General features: G+C 46.1%; 1 long non-coding RNA gene across 2 annotated transcripts in view; it reads right to left on the reverse strand.

Annotated features, from left to right (window-relative positions):
* The window catches only part of LOC106727272, a 74175-nt gene that overhangs the window by 19481 nt on the left and 34276 nt on the right, over positions 1-20418 (reverse strand). The gene's annotated exons all lie outside the window — the stretch shown is intronic.

Here is a 20418-nt window from a genome sequence, read left to right on the forward strand (position 1 = left end):
GGGCTTTTAAAACTCCTTTGCCTTGAGATGTGCTGGTACGAATTTAAAAGTTGGCTTATTACTCTAGGGTCACAGCGGGAGCCATTCTCCTCTCCGTGGACAAATTGGGCAGGGCTGGCCTGAAACCTTAAAGAGAAGGCAGGGAAAGGCTCTCTCGTTCCTCTTCTCGGGTATTATCTCATTTTGTCCACACAGCAACCCGGGGAAGGAAGTGAGACACATATGTTCATTTCCATTTACTAGGGCAGAATGCTGAGGCTTGGAGAAATGAACAAACTCCTCACCTGGCTTCCATGGTTACCAGCGATAGCACCAGGAAGACAGAGAGAGAGCACGTGGTGTCCTCAGAAGAACCAGGAACGAGAAGCCAAACCCCCGGGGCATTAATCCTAGTTCTGAGGTGACGGGACTGTGGGTACTTTATTTAATGCCTCAGAACGTCAGGTTCCTCATCTGCAAAGCCAGAGCTGCAAAATCTGCTTCCAGGACTGGTTGTGAGGCCTACGGGGAAGACCAGTGAGCACCTCCTCCAGTGTCTACCAGACTCAAAAACAGCGCTACCTCCCTTTCCCGAACCTCTCGCCGCATGCACTCTCCTTTCCCCGGGGGTTGAATAAAAATCAGCCCCTCGGGAGGGCTCTCCGTCCACGTTAGCTAATGTGACCCTTCACATTCTAAATGCCGAGTTCACAAATGGAGTCAGGGGAGGGTTTACCGCTAAATAAAAGGCCGTGCCCATGAGGATCATATTTGCTAAGCACAGCTTGGGAAATATGCGCTAGGAAACCTAGGGCAGCCTGTTTACTTCTTTGCGATTTTTTTTAGGGCAGCCTTGGGTGTTTTTTACATTCTTGTTTTTTTAATTCTATTTTTATTGATTTCAGAGAGGAAGGGAGAGGGAGAGAGAGAGAGAAACATGAATGATGAGAGAGAATCATTGATTAGCTGCCTCCTGCACACCCTCCACTGGGGATCAAGCCCACAACCTAGGCATGTGCCCTTGACCAGAATCAAACCTGGGACCCTTCAGTCCGCAGGCCGACACTCTATCCACTGAGCCAAACCAGCTAGGGCTACATTCTTTTTCATACTCTAACTATTTCTTAGGTTAAATATCTGACATCTGATCTCATAAAGGCCTAAAGAAGGGGGTAAATCAGTCTCATTTCGAAGAATGACAGGAGGTAGAGTTAATGTTTTTATTATTAGAATCGTAAAGCATCAAATATTAAGGCTTCGTAAACATGGCCACACATGCACTGATAACTGAGCAGTGCCCACCAGCGACAGGAGCCTGGAACAGAGTCCTGGAGACTGAACTAGAAGGAGGGAGCTGGTGTGTCACAGACCTGCCTTAGTCCTCAGTCATAAACAAGAGGCTTTAGAGTTCTCACTGCCCCAAATGGAGACCTGGTTTGGGGACCACCTGCGGCTGCCCAGGATGTTTTGGCCCAAGCGCTCCGGATGGACCAGATCTCAGGCTGCAGTGCTCCTCAAGCTTGCCTGGACCCTGTTCCCCAGACATGACTAAGTGTGTCCCTGGTGCTCTTGAATGTCCGGTCAGCCAAGGTCCCAAGAGAACCCTGGCCACCCGGGAGGTCAGTGGGCTGGACTCCTCACCCAGCCAGTCTATTATCAGAGATGTGGCCCAAGGTCATGAAGAATTTGTGTGTGTGTGTGTCAAGCATAACCTCAGAAAGGCCACTTCTCTCACACCAAAAGGGCAAAGCCTCACCCTGCCGGGTCACAGAGGCCATTTTTAAAAGTTAAAAATGAACCCGAGTGAAGGAGTCATTGTCCTGGGGACAGAATGGACGGTTTGGGGGTGAAAGTGGCCTGGACTTTGTGTCTCTAGAGTGACAGGGGAAGTGGTCTTCTTTTATTCTCCCACTTTAGGTTTCTTTCTAACCACATCTCCTTGGCAGCTCCCTGTCATTTTCTCAAGAGAATAGAGGTTGAAGCGGGGGGAGTGGGGGGGCGGTCATCAAGAAGGTGGGGCATGATTCAGGCATTGCATGGAAAGCATATTTGGAGTCAGGGGAAAGCCTCTGGCCTCATTAGAAATGATTCACCAGAGCTTAGGGGCAAGTCAGGATCCTGGGGGGCCACACTATCATTACCCCCCACATCTGGGGGCGGCACAGGCCCAGGAGGCTGGTAGGAGGCTGCTGTCAGACCAGTGAGGAGCAGAAAAGTCAGCCCTGGTGAATTTCCTAAGAGCCCGACCCTTAGTAAGTTTCTATGACCCCTGAGCTGTCCTTTAAACCCCCTGAAGGAGTTCCCATTCTCTGTTTTGGATATATGAAACAGAGGAAATCTGTTTTTAAAATGAAGTGTGTCTCTTTATTTTCCCCTTCTATGGCACCCATAGGTGCCATAATAGGCTAGTGGGCCCCCCAAAAGAGTTGGTCCTGGTCCCCTGCATTCAGGCAGGTTAGAGTTGCCATCTCTGTTTCAGAAATCTCAGAGAGGTTAGGCACTTCCCCAGGGTCACACAGCTGGAAGGACTGGAGATTTGTAGGGAAAGAATGAGGTGGGGCTTCCATTCTCCAGCTCAGAGTGGCCCAAGTAGGAAGCCTCTGTGTGCTGTGGGCTGGCAGCTTCCGAAAGGAGGAATCTCTGAGTCCATGTTTCCTTGGTCCTGGAGGAAATCAGGAAACAAAAAAAAAGTAGGAGAGGTCTCAAGCAGCCTCTACAGGGCCTCCTGAGAGCACTGAGCTGCAGATGGGGGGAAAAAAATGCTACCTCTTCATGTCTACCAGGACAAACTGGAGGGGGGCATTCAGTTTCTTACTTGTCCCTGACCGGAGCAGGGCCTAAAGGGCACCTCTGTCCATGTGTCTAATTGGGGATCTGGGAGGTTCCTCTCTCCATCACACTGGGGACAGACATGGGGTACACATGCCCTCTGTCTCTTCAGAGGATGTGCAGCTCCATGTAATTACACCGTTTTCAAGCTGGGTAGAACGGGATTGTTGGAAAAGCCCCATTGATTGAGGGCTTGTGAATCGCTGGGCTCCAACTGGGACAGCTGATAATGATAATGACCTTGCATTTATACAGACCTTTTCATCCAGATGGATCCATAGAGCTCAGCAGAATTTACAACTGGTTGTACAAGTGCAGAGCCAAAGTCTGCCCTCTGCGAGGTGCTGCCAGCTCCCACAGAGATTGCGATACTGCTGGGGGTCTCGGTCAACACAATCCCTCCAGCAGGGGCATGTTCTGGGTCCATGCTCAGAACAAAACAGGCTGCTGGGGGCAGCTGCATGGCTGGGGCCATGGGGAGCTGCATCTGTGCAAAGGAAAACAGGATTCGGCTCTTTGCTGAGTGCAGAACCCCTTCCCTGCACACCTGGCAGGATGGGGGTGGGGGTGAAATTTGGGGAGAGAACTGTGTCCCAAAAAAACTACTCAATGCTGCCTCCAAATCAGCATTTCCCTAAGTGTTCCACAAAACTTTAGTCCTGCCTACAAGATACTCCTCAAACAGGAATAAATTTGGGGAAGTTTAGAAAAGACATCAACTGGATCCCCTACCTGGGGAGTCACAATGCCTGTGAGCATATTAAAGGTTCTGAGATGTCCTGAAGGTAAGAAACCTAGGTACACACTTTGACCTAATTTGCTGCATATTTGGACCAGTCTGAAGTAAGTTTTCCATTTTTATGTTTTTCAACCAAAAATGTACCCTGTAGTAACCATGGGGAAACTGAGGCCCAGAGAAGGATGCCACATGCTAGACTCACACAGCAACTTGGTGGCAAAGCCAGGGCCCAACCTTGAACCTTGACCTGACTGCCTGACCCATTATCTACACTAATAAGAGAGAAACATGCAAATTGGTCACTTTGCTATGCCCACCAGCCAATCAGGATGAGTATGCAAATTAACCCAACAAAGATGGAGGGTTAATTTGCATACACAGGTGCGAGCAAAGACTGAAGACTGAAGAGGCTTTGCTTCTCCGCTGCTGCTGGACCAAAGGCCTAGGTCCCAGGTGCCAGAGGAAAAATGGTGCAGGCAGCCAGGGGAAGGAAGGCCTATTGCGTGAATCTTCATGCAACAGGCCTCTAGTATATGTATAATTATAAGTGTCATAATCTATTTCTTTACGATAAAAGCATACAGAAGATGTACAGCAACAAAATTCTGTAAAACTCCTGCCTGAGTTCTTGGACTCCATGCATCTTCTGCTTTTTTCAGGTAAAAGTTTTTCTAGATGTGTAAGATGATGCCCTGTCATTTGGGGTCTGGAATATTTGTGAGTTAACGACATCCACGGGAAGTTCTACAGCATTCTTATATGCTCATCAATGCATGCGCCACTCCCCACCCCCCACATGCACACATACACACACATGCACATATATAAGAAACAAATATCCGAGAGACCTAAGATGAGTAGAAAATAAACTACTGAGGAGTACGACCCTAAACCCACACCGTTCAGTACAGCGGCCACTAGCCATATGTAGCTCTTTAAAATTGTAGTTTAAATTTATTAAAATGAGAAAATAATTCAGTTCCTCAATTACCCTAGTCTCATTTCAAGTGCTCAGTAACCACATGTGGCTGGTGGCTACTATATTGGACAGTGAAGATTAGAACATTTCCACCGCGGCAGACAGTTCTATGGGACAGCGATGCTCTAGGCCCGGGTCCCTGTTGTACTTTCCTCAGGGCGGTGTATAACCCTAGTTTTCTTCAAAGAGCAGAAAAACTTGAATGCTGAACAAAAGTACTTGCAGAGTAACTTTACCTGCCAAATGCAGGAGTTAAAGGCATGATCACAGAATGACTGAAAGGCACACCAGTAAGACCCAGATAATGTGGCAGCCACCTTCTTACCTACTTCCTGCCTCCACGATCCAAAGTGAACTATCACCCCCATCACACAGACCACTCCACACCAAGACGTGAGTAATTTTATGTTGTGTGGATGTTTGGGGTCTTCTTAATCTCTTTTACTACATTTATCTTGATAAATAACCACTATTTACCTAATATCTGATTACTTGTCCTTGTAGCCTTCTAGTTGGCTTTTGAACCAGATGATGAATATGCATGGTTGATTTCTTTTCAACAGCTGTTCAGTAACTCTTTACTCAGCCCTGACTTGGCAATATTACTCCCAAGGTCAACTTCATTTACTATCTTGTTTGTTTGTTTGTTTGTTTGTTTGTTTAAATCATAGACAATTTTTTGGAGCAATTTTAGGTTCACAGGAAAACTGAGCAGGAAATACAGAGTTCCCACATATCCACTCCCACGCACCCCCACTACCCTTCCTACAGCCTCTCCACCATCAACATTGTGCACCAGTGTTACAGTCAATGAACCAACACTGATGCCCTATTATCACCCAAAGTCCATAGTTGACCTCAGGGTTCATTCTTGGTGTAATACAGTCTATGAATTGGAGAAATGTATAATGACTTGTATCCACTATTATAGTGTCATACAGAATAGTTTCACTGCCCTAAAACTCCTCTGTGTGCTCTGCCTTTTTATCCACCCCCACCCCCATTCCAGCAAACAAACCCGGTTTTCTTTAAAAACTCTATTCACTTTCTGGACATTCTTAACCCTAGCTGCTGCTGACAGCAGCCTTATAAAGCTGCGAAGACAACAGATGTGTTTCCCGTCTTCTAGCTGGAGAGACTGAAATCCAAAAATCACTACAGAGCCGTGGCAGGCCAAGAGATGGAGCCCCTGATGCTGGCTTTGCTCTGACTCCCTCTCTCAGCTCGGCCCTCTAGAGGCCTCCCCCTCCTCTCATTTGTCACCATGACCTCATCCTCCCCACTGTGCAGCCTCTTAGCCAGACCCGGGCAGCAGGAGCATCACTGCTGCTGATTTTGTTCTGGGATTCGGATGTTCATTCTTTTCTCAGGATCCCCCAGGTTGCTCAGACAGAGTGGCTGCCAGTCAGCCCCAAGAGCCCTGGAATTTGGCCTCAAACCAAGTTTGTCTGGGGCCAGGGCCCTTCCTCTCCCAGCCCAGGCTGGCAGTGAGAGGGGAAAGACAGACCTAAGCGCCTGGGCTGAGGGAAGAGAGTGTCAGACCTGAGTTTTAACTTCCAGCTTTCTTAACAACCCTGGGTTCAGTCTTACATTCTCCTCAGGAGGCGAAAGTGTGCAGTGTTTCCCTCTAAGCAGAAGCATGGTTTTCTCTGAGCTCCATTATCCAGAGTGAGCCCAGTTTCTAGGCTTTTTTCCAACTGTCCTGCTATGACAGAGCCTCCCCTTCCCCCATAGTAACAGAACTTTCAGCTGGGCACCATGGCCACCCAGAATAACTTTTTACTTCTCTATTCCCCTTGTAGGTAAATGTAACGTAAATTCTAGCATTGAGATTTGTGCAGGACTGGGGTATGCAGCTTCTAGGACGAGAGCATGAACTTCTCTCCTTGCCTTTTTCCTTCTGGCTGGCGTGGGGCATGATGACTGGAGTTAGAGCAGCCATCTTGGGTCATGAGGCAGTCTTGAAAATGCAGATGTGCATAGTAGATAAGAGAAAGAGCCCAAATCCCTAGCACTGGGTAACATCGCGTCGGCCCTGGGTCATCATTCTGGCCTTTTGCAAGAGAGAGAAGTGAAGTTCCATTTTATTTAAGCCACTTATTTTGTTTTTCTGCCATTCACAGATGAGCTTAATGCTGACTAATATATCTTCCCCATGTATTAATATTAATAACAATAATAAGAAAAACAATAATTACAACTCTGAACACTGATTATCTTCCAGGCACTGTGCTCGTTAAATATAGAATCTCATTTGATCCTCACATATCACTAAGAGTTAGAAAGAATAAGTTAGAAAAAAATAAGTAACATGCTTAAAGCAATACATTAATAAATGCAAAGGATGGAAGTCAAAACACTAGAACAGGAAGGAATAAGGCCAGGAATTAGGAAAGGGAGAGAAGCAGAAAGTCAGGCAAAGGGAGAATGTAACCCAACAACCTTCTATCCCAAACTGTACAACCAAGTGCCTTGGAGCACCACAGAGAACCCCCAGGACTGCCTCAGGATATTTTAAAATTTCAAGGGAAACACAGCAGTACCTGACATCTGTCAGGCCCAGCGCAAACCTCTAGCTCGAGGAAATTCACAGTCACAGCATTATTTATTGTACTACATTTCTGCAGACCCTGTAACTATTGGGGGAAAGTTGCCTGGTCTCTGCTGAGGATGCTAAGCAGGTAAGAAGAAAGTCTGGAGTGGCTGGTGGCCATCCCTGATAATGAAGTGGAAGCAGAAGGAGAGCCAAAAGGCACATGAGAGATATGTCTAATACCATCGTTTGGGCACCTATACCAGCCATCCCTGAAGTCTTGCCTTCCCAGCATCATAAGTGCCTTCCCACTTTCTTAATTAAACCGCTTTGAAAGTTGGCCAATGGGAAGGAGCTGGAAAGAAAAATGTCTTCCATTTGAAGTAATTCTTTAGACACCAATTTATGGGTTCCTATAGTCAGGTAAGAACTTTTAAGAATTAGGATGAGAAGGGCTGAGATGAAGAGGTGATATTATCTATTATGGTGCTCCTAGGACCTACCGACAGCTACGATGTGACGCACTAGGCATGGTGGTTTCAGAAGACATCTCCCCACCACTTCAGTGTTGAGATGTCCACATTATTTCCCAAGTTGACCCTCCAGTCTCCTGTCCTTACCGACAATGATCTCTCCTATATAAATTTTAATCCACCTGCCCCATAAACCAGTTTAGGGCTAGGACTGAAGACTGTTGACTGTTCCCAGTCACTTAGTATATGATTTTGGATGGCTTTCTTGTCAAGCCTCTGCTTTCTCAACTATAAAATGTGAATGTTAGTCCCTCTTCCAAGCTTGTGGATATTATACTACAAAATGTATGCTGATGCACCACACTACTCAGCCCATAGTATACACTTGGTCATTGTGAGTTCCCTCCCTCCCTTTTATGTACACATGGCTGGGCACACAGGATGCTTAATAAATTTATACAGGAGGATTGATTGGTCCTTATGAAGAGTAACCCAAATTTGCATTGAATTTATTTAGTTCATTTACTCTCATCAAAGCAAATGAAAACTAGGTTAAGACATCAAGACCTGAATGATCTCTCAAACTCAGGATTTTCTGAACACCTTCCACATGCCAAGCACCACACCTGGCTCAATAGTATAGGGGTAAATGTGATATATCCCTGACCTCAGGGGTCCCTAGTCTACATTTGACTCATTTGACTATTGGATATGAATAGATGAGGATTTTTTTATAGAGCAAAGGTGCTGCTTTACAAAAAGTCCGGCTTTGGGAATTAGAAATAACATAAAGGACCTTTTATTCCAACCACCTTTCCACTCTTGCCTGAAATTCACAACCTTGATACAACATACCCATGATTGTTCAGCCTGTGCTTGAACACCTCTCCTGATGGGAGACTCACCTCCTCCACAGTGTGTCTAGTGTGTCTTCGCACAGTTCCAATCATGAAAAACTACAGGTAGGAAGTTTTCCTTGACCTGAAAGGGTCAGCTATTCTATCAGCTCTCTGCCTGAATCTGACAGAGAACAAAATGGGAATTAGATGTGTGTGGTGGTTTCAGCATGAGACAGTTACTCGGTTTAATGCCAAATACAAAACAGAGAAGAAGTGGAATGTATTTGCCAAAGGGAGCCCTCCCCATGGGCTTTGGCTGGGCCCCAAGCTGTCTGACAAAGAGCCACAAAGATGGCATGGTCCGAGCACATCAACCAAGTGGATGCCTTGAGCCAAGGGTGGAAAAATAATTTGGCCTCCACGAAAACTATTTTTTAAATTATTATTAACGCTACCTCTCCAATAGGTGTCTGCTTCCCATTTCACTTTTTATTTTCTACAAATAGCTCACTTTCCTAGTCATGGAAAACTTTGATCTTCAACATTACCCTTTCCCTAACATCAGTTTCCTCAGTCTAGACCTTTGCAGTCCAACACAGTGGCCGCTAGCCATATTTAAGTAAAATTTAACATTCAGTTCCTCACTCAAACAATTCACATTTCAGGTGTTCGGTAGCCACCATACTGAACAGCACAGATGGAAAGCATTTCTGTCATTTCTGTTGGGCAGTCTTAGTCTGCTTTAGAATGACTTTGACCTTTATCTGCTTATCGGTACTATGGAGTAAACAAACATGAGTTTTTAACCAAACAGACCTAATATCTAATCCCAGCTACAAATCTTAGTAACTGTGTAGCTTTGGACAAGTAACTGGATCTCTGTGAGCCCCACTTCAAATCCCTCCTCCCATAGATACTGTTCAGGGTGCCTCATCCACACATTATCTGCACCTCTCGTTACATCGTTGGCAACGCGCTGCCTTAGATCTGAGTTACTGGTGCATGTTTCAGCGTGACAACCAGCCAGTGAGCTCCTAGAGGTACCCTCATCTCTGCTCCCTCCAGAGTGCAAAACACAGTGTCAAGCTCGTGGTAGGGCTTCAACTGATAGTAACTTGAATTAAATCACCTTCAGTGTAATGTAGGCAGATTTAAATAGGGTGCAATCAATGATTTCTCTTTCTGCATCCAAGAAAACCCCCCAAGACTGGAGTAAATAAGAGTTCAGTTACATAGCACACTAGTGGGTCACTATAATAACAGTACAGTAGCAAATGTTGAATGAACATTTACCATGTACCAGGCATTGTGCTAAGTGTGTTACATATTTTTTAACATTCACAGAAATAAGATAGACACAAGCATCACTCACTAATTTGCAGATGGGGGACTGATTCAGAGAGGTTGGGTGATTTCCTAGGCCCTAGGCCGTGGTCAGCAAACTGCAGCTCGCGAGCCACATGCAGCTCTTTGGCCCCTTGAGTGTGGCTCTTCCACAAAATACCACGTGCGGGCATGCACGTACAGTGCGTTTTAAACTTCATGGCCCATGCACAGAAATCGGTATTTTGTGGAAGAGCCACACTCAAGGGGCCAAAGAGCCGCGTGTGGCTCGCGAGCCACAGTTTGCCGAGCTGCAGTTTGCTGACCACTGCCTAGGGCACACAGCCAGTCACAGGTGGAGCTGATGTTGAACGGATTTAGGCTGACTACAGGAGCACAGGCTGGGCCACACGACTCAGCGCCGTCCTGTGGAACACTCATGCTGCTGCCTTCATCCTGGAGCTGTAGGAGCTGAGCCATAATCACCAACAAGATGCCTGGGAGGTTCCAAAGCTTGGATTTGCACAGTCAAACCTGCGTTAAGTGTCAGGCTTAAATGATGAAGGGTGCCCTGACCAGTTTGGCTCAGTGGATAGAGCGTTGGCCTGCAGACTGAAAGGTCCCAGGTTCGATTCCGGTCAAGGGCATGTACCTTGGTTGCGGGCACATCCCCAGTGGGAGATGTGCAGGAGGCAGCTGATTGATGTTTCTCTCTCATCTAACTTTCTATCCCTTTCTTTTCCTCTCTAAAAAAATCAATAAAATATATTTTTTAAAAAAAGATGAAGGGTGAGGATATTGACACTGGATAGAAATTGGCCCTGCCAGTGTGGCTCAGTGATTGAGTGTCAGACCATGCACTGATAAGTCTCCTATTCGATTCCTGGTCAGGGCACATGATCAGGGCACATGCCCAGATTGGGAGCTCAATTCCTAGTAGGGGATGTGCAGGAGGAAGCCGATGGATGTTGATATTTCTCTCTCATTAATGTTTCTATCTCTCCCTTTCCCTTCCCCTCTCTCTCTCTAAAAAAAAAAAAAAATCAATGAAAACATATATTTTAAAAAAGAAGTTGGGTTTGGTATTGAGACTTAGCTTCCCAAGTAATTTTTTTAAAATCCTAACAAACACTCAGTATATCTACCATCAAACTATGCATGTGTATTCACTTTGACTTAGCAATTTCTCTTTGATAAATTTATTCTAAGAGACTTATCAGGAATGTGAATGTATCCCAGTTTAGCACAAGGAAATTCATTATAGTATTATGTGTGGGAGGGGAAAAAATAGAAACAAGCCAAATGTCCAAGAATTGGGGATTGATTAAATAAAGCATGTTTCATTCCTAAGTTGCAAAACTAGTCATTCAAAACACAGTGGTGAAGATATGTACTTAATGCCATGGGACAGTCTTGAGCCATATTGATGGGATGGGGAGAAGCTGGTGACAAAACAGTGTGCAATTTTTGCTAAGCGGTGGTAGAAAGAGCCTCTAGATTCTAGAAGGAAAAGTACCAAAGGTTAGCTCTGGCGGAAGAACTGAGGTGATGTTTTCCCTTCCTTCTGTTTATGTATATTTTCTAGCTTTCCTACAATATATATATAATTTCTTGTGGAATTGAACATTTATTTATTTTTAAATCTGGCTTTTAAAAATCCGTCATTTTACAATATCTACCTGTATTGGATCATTGTGTTGACTCACAGGTCAATTATATCCCAGTTTAAAAGAAATCTTTCTAAGGAGCCACTTTTGAAATCCTTACTTCCACCCCGGCCCTCGGCCCAGTTCCCACTCGGCTCAGTCGGATAGACTGCCCTGCCCTGGTAGTCAGGCGTGCAGGGGTCTGCGATAGAATTTCCCATTCCTGGGGTCACAATTGGCCTGCGGTTTTTATGTGCAAGGCTATTTATTTTCCAATCAGAGGCATTGAATTGGGACTTCTGGGGGTAAACTGGTAGCTCTGGGCAGCTTTGAAGCATCACAAGTGGGAGGTTTTGTCCCGAAAGATTTAGGAGGGCAGGCTCTCTGGACTGTTTTATTGGCTTCTTTTACAGATGGATAGTCCCAGAGTGGGGTGGAGGCTACTGCTCAGTGGGGACAGACCTCCCCAAAGCCAAAAAAGCTCAGAAACTCCAGGGAAAGTTGCAAACTTCTCAAAGCTTGGCCCTTGCCCCCCACCCAAACCACACTCCTAGATCTCTTTCTTTCTTCTGTATTTCCTTCTGATAGAAGTAGATCTTGGAAGTGAAAATCGTGGACTTTGGAGTCAGAAAGACATGGGCAGAAAGCATAGCAAGTTATTTAATTTCTCTGAACCACAAATAAATTCCTCATCTGTAAAATGGGCCAATAACAGTTGCTATTTCATGTAATGAATTGTTGTAAGGAATAAATAAGAGAGTGCTTAGCATAGTTCCTGGCACCTCATAAGCACTCATTCCATGATAGCTGTTATTATTGTTCCCTTCCTTCCTTCCTTCCTTCCTTCCTTCCTTCCTTCCTTCCTTCCTTCTTTCCCTTCCTCCCTTCCTTCCCTTCCTTCCCTCTTTCCTCCTTCCTCCCTCCCTTCCCTCTTTTCTCCTTCCTCCCATGGTTAAAGCTAAGCTAACACAATCCTGCACCTTAAAGAGAAGTCTCAGCACCATACTCCTCTCGGTATCAGTCCCCTAACCCTCTGCCCCCCAAATTTTGCAAATCTCTGGCTCCACACACACACACACACACACACACACACACACACCTCAATCCTGGGTGCTATTTTCAGTGTGGCCTTCACATTTCTTGTTGACTCAGGAGCAGTGCAGGGACAAATTGGATGAGCAGAGTGTAAATGTTACCACTTTGGCTCCTCCTCAAGAGGGGCTGAGCACAGATGTTTGCAGGGGCAAGCGCAGCCCAGTAAGAATGGGGGCATTGTGTGCGGGCTCACACAAAGGCCCAGTGGCCCCACTAGCCTGCCAGCCTCCCGAGCATCCCCTCTTTACGCATTGATTTATTAGGCCAGGGATGAATGAAAACGTAATTAATATTACTGAAGCATTAGAGTCTATTTAATTTAAATGCCACTGAATATTTCACTTTCAGCTGGGAGTGACAATGTGCTCAGGCCCTGCTGGTGAAAGCTGGGGCCATCTGTTACCCAGCGAAGGAGGGAGAGTGGGGAGGCCGAGGGTGTGGGGCTTTGTGGACATTCCAAAGGTCCACAATCATCATTCAACTCAAGGGCAGCCGAACCACATTCCTCCACACAAGCCCCTCGGCTGGAGAGGGGCTTAAAGCACAGGAGGGGAGAATACAGAAAATGAAGAGACCTGCGACTTGTTGGTCCTGTCCATCCAAAGAAAGCCCAACAGGAGACTGAGAGGCTGGAAAAGAGGGGAGGGGGGGAATGACACCAATACAGGGTTGATTAGAGAACCTCTGCATCTGAGGAATAAGAGCTGACCAGCTATGACTGCTCTCCAACATGGTAGCGACTGGCCATGGCTCTTTCAATTAAAATGAAGTAAAATCTAGAATTTAGTTCCTCTGTCCCACCAGCCACATGTGGCCAGTGGCTACTGCATTGGACAACACAGTGGGACATTTGCATCATTGCAGAAAGCTCTGGACAGCACTGTCCTAGAAGGCAGTTGTACCTACATAAAAGGGGAGTCACCCCAAAAATCTGCCTAAAGAATCCTGACTGGCTGATTTCAGGGCTTCAAGAATCATTGATGGCCAATAGAAAGTGCTACGGTGACAGATCATGTGGGTTCAAATCCCACTTCTGTTGAGATTGCCCTTGAACAAGTTATTTAATCTCTGCCCACCACAGTTTCTTCATCTGCAAAATGGAGATAACAATGGGGCCCAACTAAGTGTGTTATTGGAATAAAGAATTGTGCTTCCAATGGTGCCTGGTGCACAGGAAAAGTACAACATACCTAAGCTATCATTTGTGAGAGAGGTAACAGGGAAGAATAATCTTGGACTAAAGGGGAATGTTGCCCTGATGTGTCTGAGCTGAGGGGACATATGGGTTTTGAATTTAAGAGAATAGATCTTCAGGCAGCCAGCTGGGGCCCTGGATCCCGGGTTTCTGGATTTCTGGAGCTGGGGGAAGGAGTGGGAGGATCCCAGGGTACTTGGTGCAGCCTCCGCTGCAGCAGCAGGAGGGGAGGCTCCGTCCTTAGTGGGACGATAATTAGCCCGGTGGGTTCTCTCGTAATTGGGATCATTTGTTCTCCTGGTTTTTTCTCTGACAAACTGATTCCATGCCAGGGGAAAGCTGTGTGACTCACACCTTGCCATGCCAATTAGCTGATAAACATCAAACGTAAACAAAGATGGCCTAATTAAAACCAGTCACTGAACCTCTGTGAGCATCTCGTCAAAATTGCACCAACACTCCGCACGCAGGTTGTGCTGGGTCTTGGGAGCTAAATGAGGGATTCTTGGAGAATCGTAGGTGCCCCCTCTGGAGGGCCTCCCCTCACCCTCCCCTAAGGTGACAGAGGAAGCAGGCAGAAGGCAGAGGAAGGATTAGCTCAGCCACTTGGCTTGGCCCCTCCAGCTATTCCAGCGGCAAAGCTCCACATGTGAAGGTTCTCTCTCCGGTGGGCATGTGACATGTCCACAACAGCCGCTTTGCACTGAGAAGCACTCTTGGGGTTATTTTTGTTTCCATGTGTGGTTTGCAGATGGGTTCCTGTTTTGTACTGACGAGATCTCTAATCCCGAAACTCTCAAATCACTGTCACGTAGTCAACGAACCTCTCTGTGACTCAGTTTTCCTCCTGAAAATCAGGGTGACGATTCTTGCCCAATTACCAAATCAATGTCATGCTGAGAATCCAGTGAGCCTAGGAACACGAAACACTTTGCAAAGCTTAATTCCACTTTCAGCTGTGTCCGGCCCAGTGTAATGAGCATCCCTTTTGGAATTGGATGCACTTTGGTGGAAACCTCAGCTCTGAGGGTAACCATTCTGAGCCTCAGTTTCCTCACCTGGAAAATGCATGGGGCTGGTGAGAAGTGCCAGAGTGAGGATTAAAGGCAGCAAAGCGCTCACCAAGGCTTGGCATATAGTAGACGCCGAAAGATGTTAGTTTCCTACCCTTTCACTCCTTTATACAAAAGGAGAGGAGAGCTTATGAAACAGAAAAAGGAGGAGGAGGAGGAGGAGAATTCTTTCATATGACCTAGCCTTCATCTGCACATATAGCCCTCATTCCGTCATTTGATTCTCTCTCCTTGTAACTTAACCACGGTTGTGTCCCAGCTCCTTAGCATGACAAAGGCCACCAGGATGTGAGCTCTGCACTATTCTCCTGCCCCATCCTTCCCTGAGTCCTCCCTCCCTCCCACACACACCCCATGCTTCAGCCATACTGAACCACTAGCACTTTCTGAAATGCACTGGCAGCTTCCCACTGCTGTCATTTTTCATACACTGTTCCCTCTACCTGGAAGTACCTTCTCCACTTGGCAAAACTTTCCTCATCTCTGCCTCCTTCAACCCACCTGGGCTAGTCCTTTGCTGAAAACCCTAGATCAAGCATGTCAAACTCAAAGTCTAACACAGGCCAAATAAACGAGGCATGCGGCCCGCGGGCTGCGAGCTTGATATGCTTGCCCTAGATGTTCAACTACCATGTGCTGATGCAAACAAAAGTGCACGAATGAATGAATGGTTGGAATATGTGGTAGGTGCCAGTCTTTGCCCTCAAGGATGCAATCTCTGGCAGAGGGAACAGACTTGCAAACTCTTTGATGCCTTAACACATTACAAAGTGCTTAACTAAAAGAACAACTTTCCCCACCCCGCCCTGGGCCTGGGATGCCCTGGAGGGTAGTGACCTTGTCTTAGGCATAATTACATCCCTGCGCCCACCACAGTGCCTGCACAGAACAGGGGCTCCATACTTCTTTGAAGGAATGAATGAATAATCGAATCAATACAAGAGTGTGTCAATAAGCAAACCGTTCACTTTGTGTCAGTGACTTGTCTGCCATCTGCCCACCTGAGCCAGTGTCCACTCTAAACTGCTCTTCTGTGCACACCCCTGAGAGGGAGCCCTGTGCAACGTGTACTCACCAAGGACTTAGCTTCCCTCTCTTTTTAAAAAATACTATAAATCCTTTTATTGTTTTGCCTGTCCCCACAAAATGTATATTGTAGAAAATTAAGAAAGACAAATTAAAAAGTTGAAGAAAATCACCTGTAGGCAGCCAGCAGGAGCCCTTTGGTCTATGTCCCTCCAGACCGCACGCACCAGTCCCAGTCCGCACACACCAGCTCCAATCAGCCTGCCTGGGTTCGACTCCCAGTTCTGCCACTGAATGAATGTGTGAACTTTCTCAGTATATCTAAGCTCTCTGTGCCTCGGTTTCTTCATCTATAAAGTGCAGGTAATTGTCCGCCTACTACCCTGTTGCTTTGAGGATTAACCCTGTTAATATCTGGGAAGTGTAGGTGTGTAGGGCGAGCTCAGGGCAGGGTAGCTGTTCTTGTTCACACACTTCGGCAAGGACTTTCCGTGTCCATCCAGTCACCCAAAGCCACCCATGAGCAAGAGGGGTGCCATGGCAAGCCGGTGACTCTGAGTTGAGTCACCCCAGGTTGCAGCTCTGAATATTATGACTGTTTCCCCCAAAGCCGGTTTCTGCATCAGGACTTGAGCAGACCTGCGGCTGAAATGCGGCTCCAGCTTAGGAGGATGCTGTTTTCACTGAACTCTCTTCGTGTAAACAAAAGGATTAACGCTGCTCCAGGCCCGGGGAATACCCCTGCCAGGCCTCACTGCCGGATAAATAGAGACTGATTCACAATGGGCATTCTTCAAACTGTGTCACTCTGATGAGGAAATGCCCACTCCCTGACTGCATGCAGGCCCTTGCCTCACCTTCCTTCCTGCCAGCAGAGCCCTCTATCACCTCCAGGCAGGCCCTTAAAAGGGGGCTTTGTCACCAGCCTGGTCCTCCAGAGCCTGGGATCTGCTTTCGGGACAGCATGGGGCTCTCCCGGCACCAGGAACTGAGGTTGGTTTTGGCAATGGTCCTGTTTCCAGAACAATCGTCATGAAAGCAGGTGGTATCGTGGAAGGATTCTACACTGGGGAGCCAGCAGGTGCAGGGTCGAGTCCACACTCCCACATTTGCTAGTTGGGCAGCTCAAGCCTCCGTTTTCTTATTGGGGAAAGTGATGCATACAGCTCCAGCACACACTGTGGCCCCTCGGAGGGTTGGCAGGGGTGAGGTAGCTGGGCGCTCAGAGAGCAAGCTGACCCCCTGCCGCCTGCTTGCCCCTTGGACAGCGCTCCTGGGAGGGAAATCGGGAAGATCCTAGGCTGTGCTGACTACAAGAAGGTCCCTTCCCTGTCCCCAGGAGCAGGGCAGTCCCACAGAATGAGAGCAAGAAGGGTTCTGTCAGTGACATTTCAGGTGGTGAAATAAGCCTTCTGGGTAAGTGGAGAAGGAGCCGCCTTCCGGCCTTCAGTGGCCTAGAAGGGCTGCGCAATACTTCTGCCCAAATCACCCCCCTCCCACACCAGCCTCATTGTGTGACTTTAGGCTCCGGTCCCTATTCAAATGCAATCACCAGGAGGCGCCTTTGCATTGTGGCCCAGCGCTGTGATAAGATTGACAAGCAGCAACTTCCTGAGAGCCAGAGCTGAGGGGGACAGAAGGGGAGAAAGGGGCTTGAGGGTCAGGAGGTAATCCAGAGTGAGGATGCATGGTCTGAAAGGGCCAATTTTGGCCAGAGTTGACTCTGCCCACAAGCAAGGGGCCCCTGCTCATGGACCCTCTCTGCCCTCCCAGCCACACACTGAGGACAGGCTCTGGGGAGAGGGCAGGAGACCAACCACATCCTCTGGGCAAGGCAGCTAAGCATGAACCAGCTGCCTGCTCTGAATTCTGCTCTGCCTCTCAGCGACTTTGATGGAGCCTCTCAACTTCTCTGAGTCTCAGTTTCCCCATCTATAAAATGAAGACAGGAATTCCTACCCCACAGAATTGTCAGGGTGGCACCAGGCAATAGCACTGGGCAAATAGTGCCTGGATATTTTTCAACAGAAGTGTGATCAGCTCAGCCCTCAAGGAAATGGCTCCAAGTCTATTAAAAGCCAGCAATATGGTAGGTATCCTGGGTTGTATCCTGGAATGGAAAAAGCACATTAGTGGAAAAACTGTAGTTTAGTTAATGGTATTACCAATTGTTAACATAAAAACATTCATACTTGTAGAGAATTTTTGTGAGTTTATTTGAGCCAAACTGTTGACAATTGCCTAGAAGCAGAACCTCAACGAATTGAGGTAATGCTCTGGAGAATGGCGGGTTACATCTGAATTTATTGCAATCAAAGGAAGGGACGTAGGTGGGTTACATGAAATCCATTGGTGATAGACTAGAGAGGTGGGAGAAAGCAAAGCAGGGAAACCCCTGGGATTGGATAAAAAGTAAAATGATAGACACATATTTAGGTGGGTGCAGGAACAATTAACATGATAACAATGGAGGAATTTGTGGTATCTGTCCTGGCGCCCAGGCATATTAGGTTGTGTCTCAAGGGGTCCAGAAAAAGGGAAGTTACAAGTTACCCAGACATTTCAAGGGTATGTTATTATAGATGCAAAAAGACAGGCTCAATTAAGGTAAAGGTTTACCTTGTCAGTGAATATGCCGGCCTAAGATGTAACTACCTACCATAACTGCTTTCACTTAAAGTTTAATTTCAGACCATCCTTTGTGGTTACTTTAGGTCTCTGAGTTTGCAAGACTGCCATGCAGGCCTTCCCTGAGCTTGTCAGGTTAGCATGTGGCCCCTTTCGTCCACACAATGGTAACTTGTCAGTTTTGATCAATGTGGCATGATTATATAAGATGTTAACATTAGGGGAAGCTGGATTAAGGGCATACAGGAGCTCTCTATGCTATCTTTGCCACTCTGTCAATCTAGAATTATTTTAAAATTAAAAGTTAAAAAAAAGTAGCAGGAAGTCTTGGCCCTTCTGGAAAGTACGCAAATAACATCTCACTGACACATTTTGAGAGCAATGACCCCTCTTCCTGTTCTTCCACACACATTTCTCCAGATAGTAAATAATGCAATGTGAGAGTAATGACCATTTCAGCGCTTATGATGTGTCAGGCTCCAGACGGGAGGTAACTCAGAGTGAGTTGTTTCATATACATCATCTCCTTTAATCCTGAGGACAGCTTTGAAAGCTGGTATTTCTATTCTCACAAACAGAGCATGAAGTCTGTCTAGGACGTGGCAGGCGTCTCTAACCATTTCTATTTGGTTCCAAAATCCATGCTCTTTCCACCGAAGGAAGAAAAAAATGAGGATAACCGAAAGCCCCATACTTTTCTCTTTGACAGACAGGCAGATTTAAGAACCTGTGTTGCCCTGACCGGTTTGGCTCAGTGGATAGAGCGTCAGCCTGCGAACTCAAGGGTCCCAGTTTCGATTCCTGTCAAGGGCATGTACCTTGGTTGCGGGCACATCCCCAGTGGGGAGTGTGCAGGAGGCAGCTGATCGATGTTTCTCTCTCATCGATGTTTCTAACTCTCTAACCCTCTCCCTTCCTTTCTGTAAGAAATCAATAAAATATATTTTAAAAAAAAGAACCTGTGTCTAAGGAGGACCAATCTTGTGGGTTAGAGACTTATTGTCAGAGGATGGAAGATGCATAAACACCAAGGAGCACCTAAAAACTGAATTAATGAAAGTACTGATACTCACCAGTGTTGCTGATTATGACAAAAACAATGACAACAATTTTAGAAAATAGCCTAAATGTCAAACAATTGGGAATTTTTCTAGAGTTGGTTCTGGCATACCCATGCAACAGAGTAGGCAGCCATTCAAAGTACTTTTGCATAAGTTTTTTGGGGGGACATGCATCAGTTAGAATACTTTTGGCTATAAGTCACAGAAAGACACAATTCAACTCATTTCAATTAAACAGTAATTTGTTTTCTAATGAAAAAAAAACAACACACCAAAAACTACGTGAAGCTGCAGTAGTTTAGACATCGTGTGTAGAAATGACAACACATGGTAGAAGTAGAGAGGGTGCAGAATTATCTCTTTGTATCATCACAGAAATCTATGCCCCAAAACCTGCCCTCAGTCTTGCCCTCACTTTAACCAGAATTATGTCACATTCCATCACTATTCCAGTCACTGGCCAGGGGAATGGACTGCTATTTTAACTAAGCCAAATCATCTTTTACCCTGGGGACTAGAGATGGAGTCTGCCTTCCCAAAAATGAATTGCCACTCACAGAGGGTTGGATTCCTGAATTAAAATGGGAATCCTGCTAAGAAATGAAGGGACAATAGATACTGAGTAAGAAACCAACAGTTTCTGTTGCAACATAGAAAAATTAACATGTTATTGAGTGGAAAAAAGAGAATACATTTCAAAAGAGCTCAATAGCATGATCCTATTTACATAAAACTATTCACATATTTATATGTGTAAACACGTAGAGAAATATCTGAAAGGATATTCTTCAACAGTTAGTGGTTATCTCTAGGTAGTAAGTTTTCAAGGATATTTTACATTATTTGTACTATTCTGAATTCTTTGTGTTTAGCTGTCTTGAATTATATGCTGTGAGTGTGTGCTATTCCTTGAAAGACAATAAGTATTTTCTCAGGGGGATTTCTACTTTGTTTTAAGTAAGCAAGTTCTTTGTGTGGAAAAGGTTAGAAACTGATGTCC

The sequence above is a fragment of the Myotis brandtii genome, unplaced genomic scaffold, assembly GCF_000412655.1.
Source record: "Myotis brandtii unplaced genomic scaffold, ASM41265v1 scaffold399, whole genome shotgun sequence".
In the NCBI taxonomy this organism is placed as follows: Eukaryota; Metazoa; Chordata; class Mammalia; order Chiroptera; family Vespertilionidae; genus Myotis; species Myotis brandtii.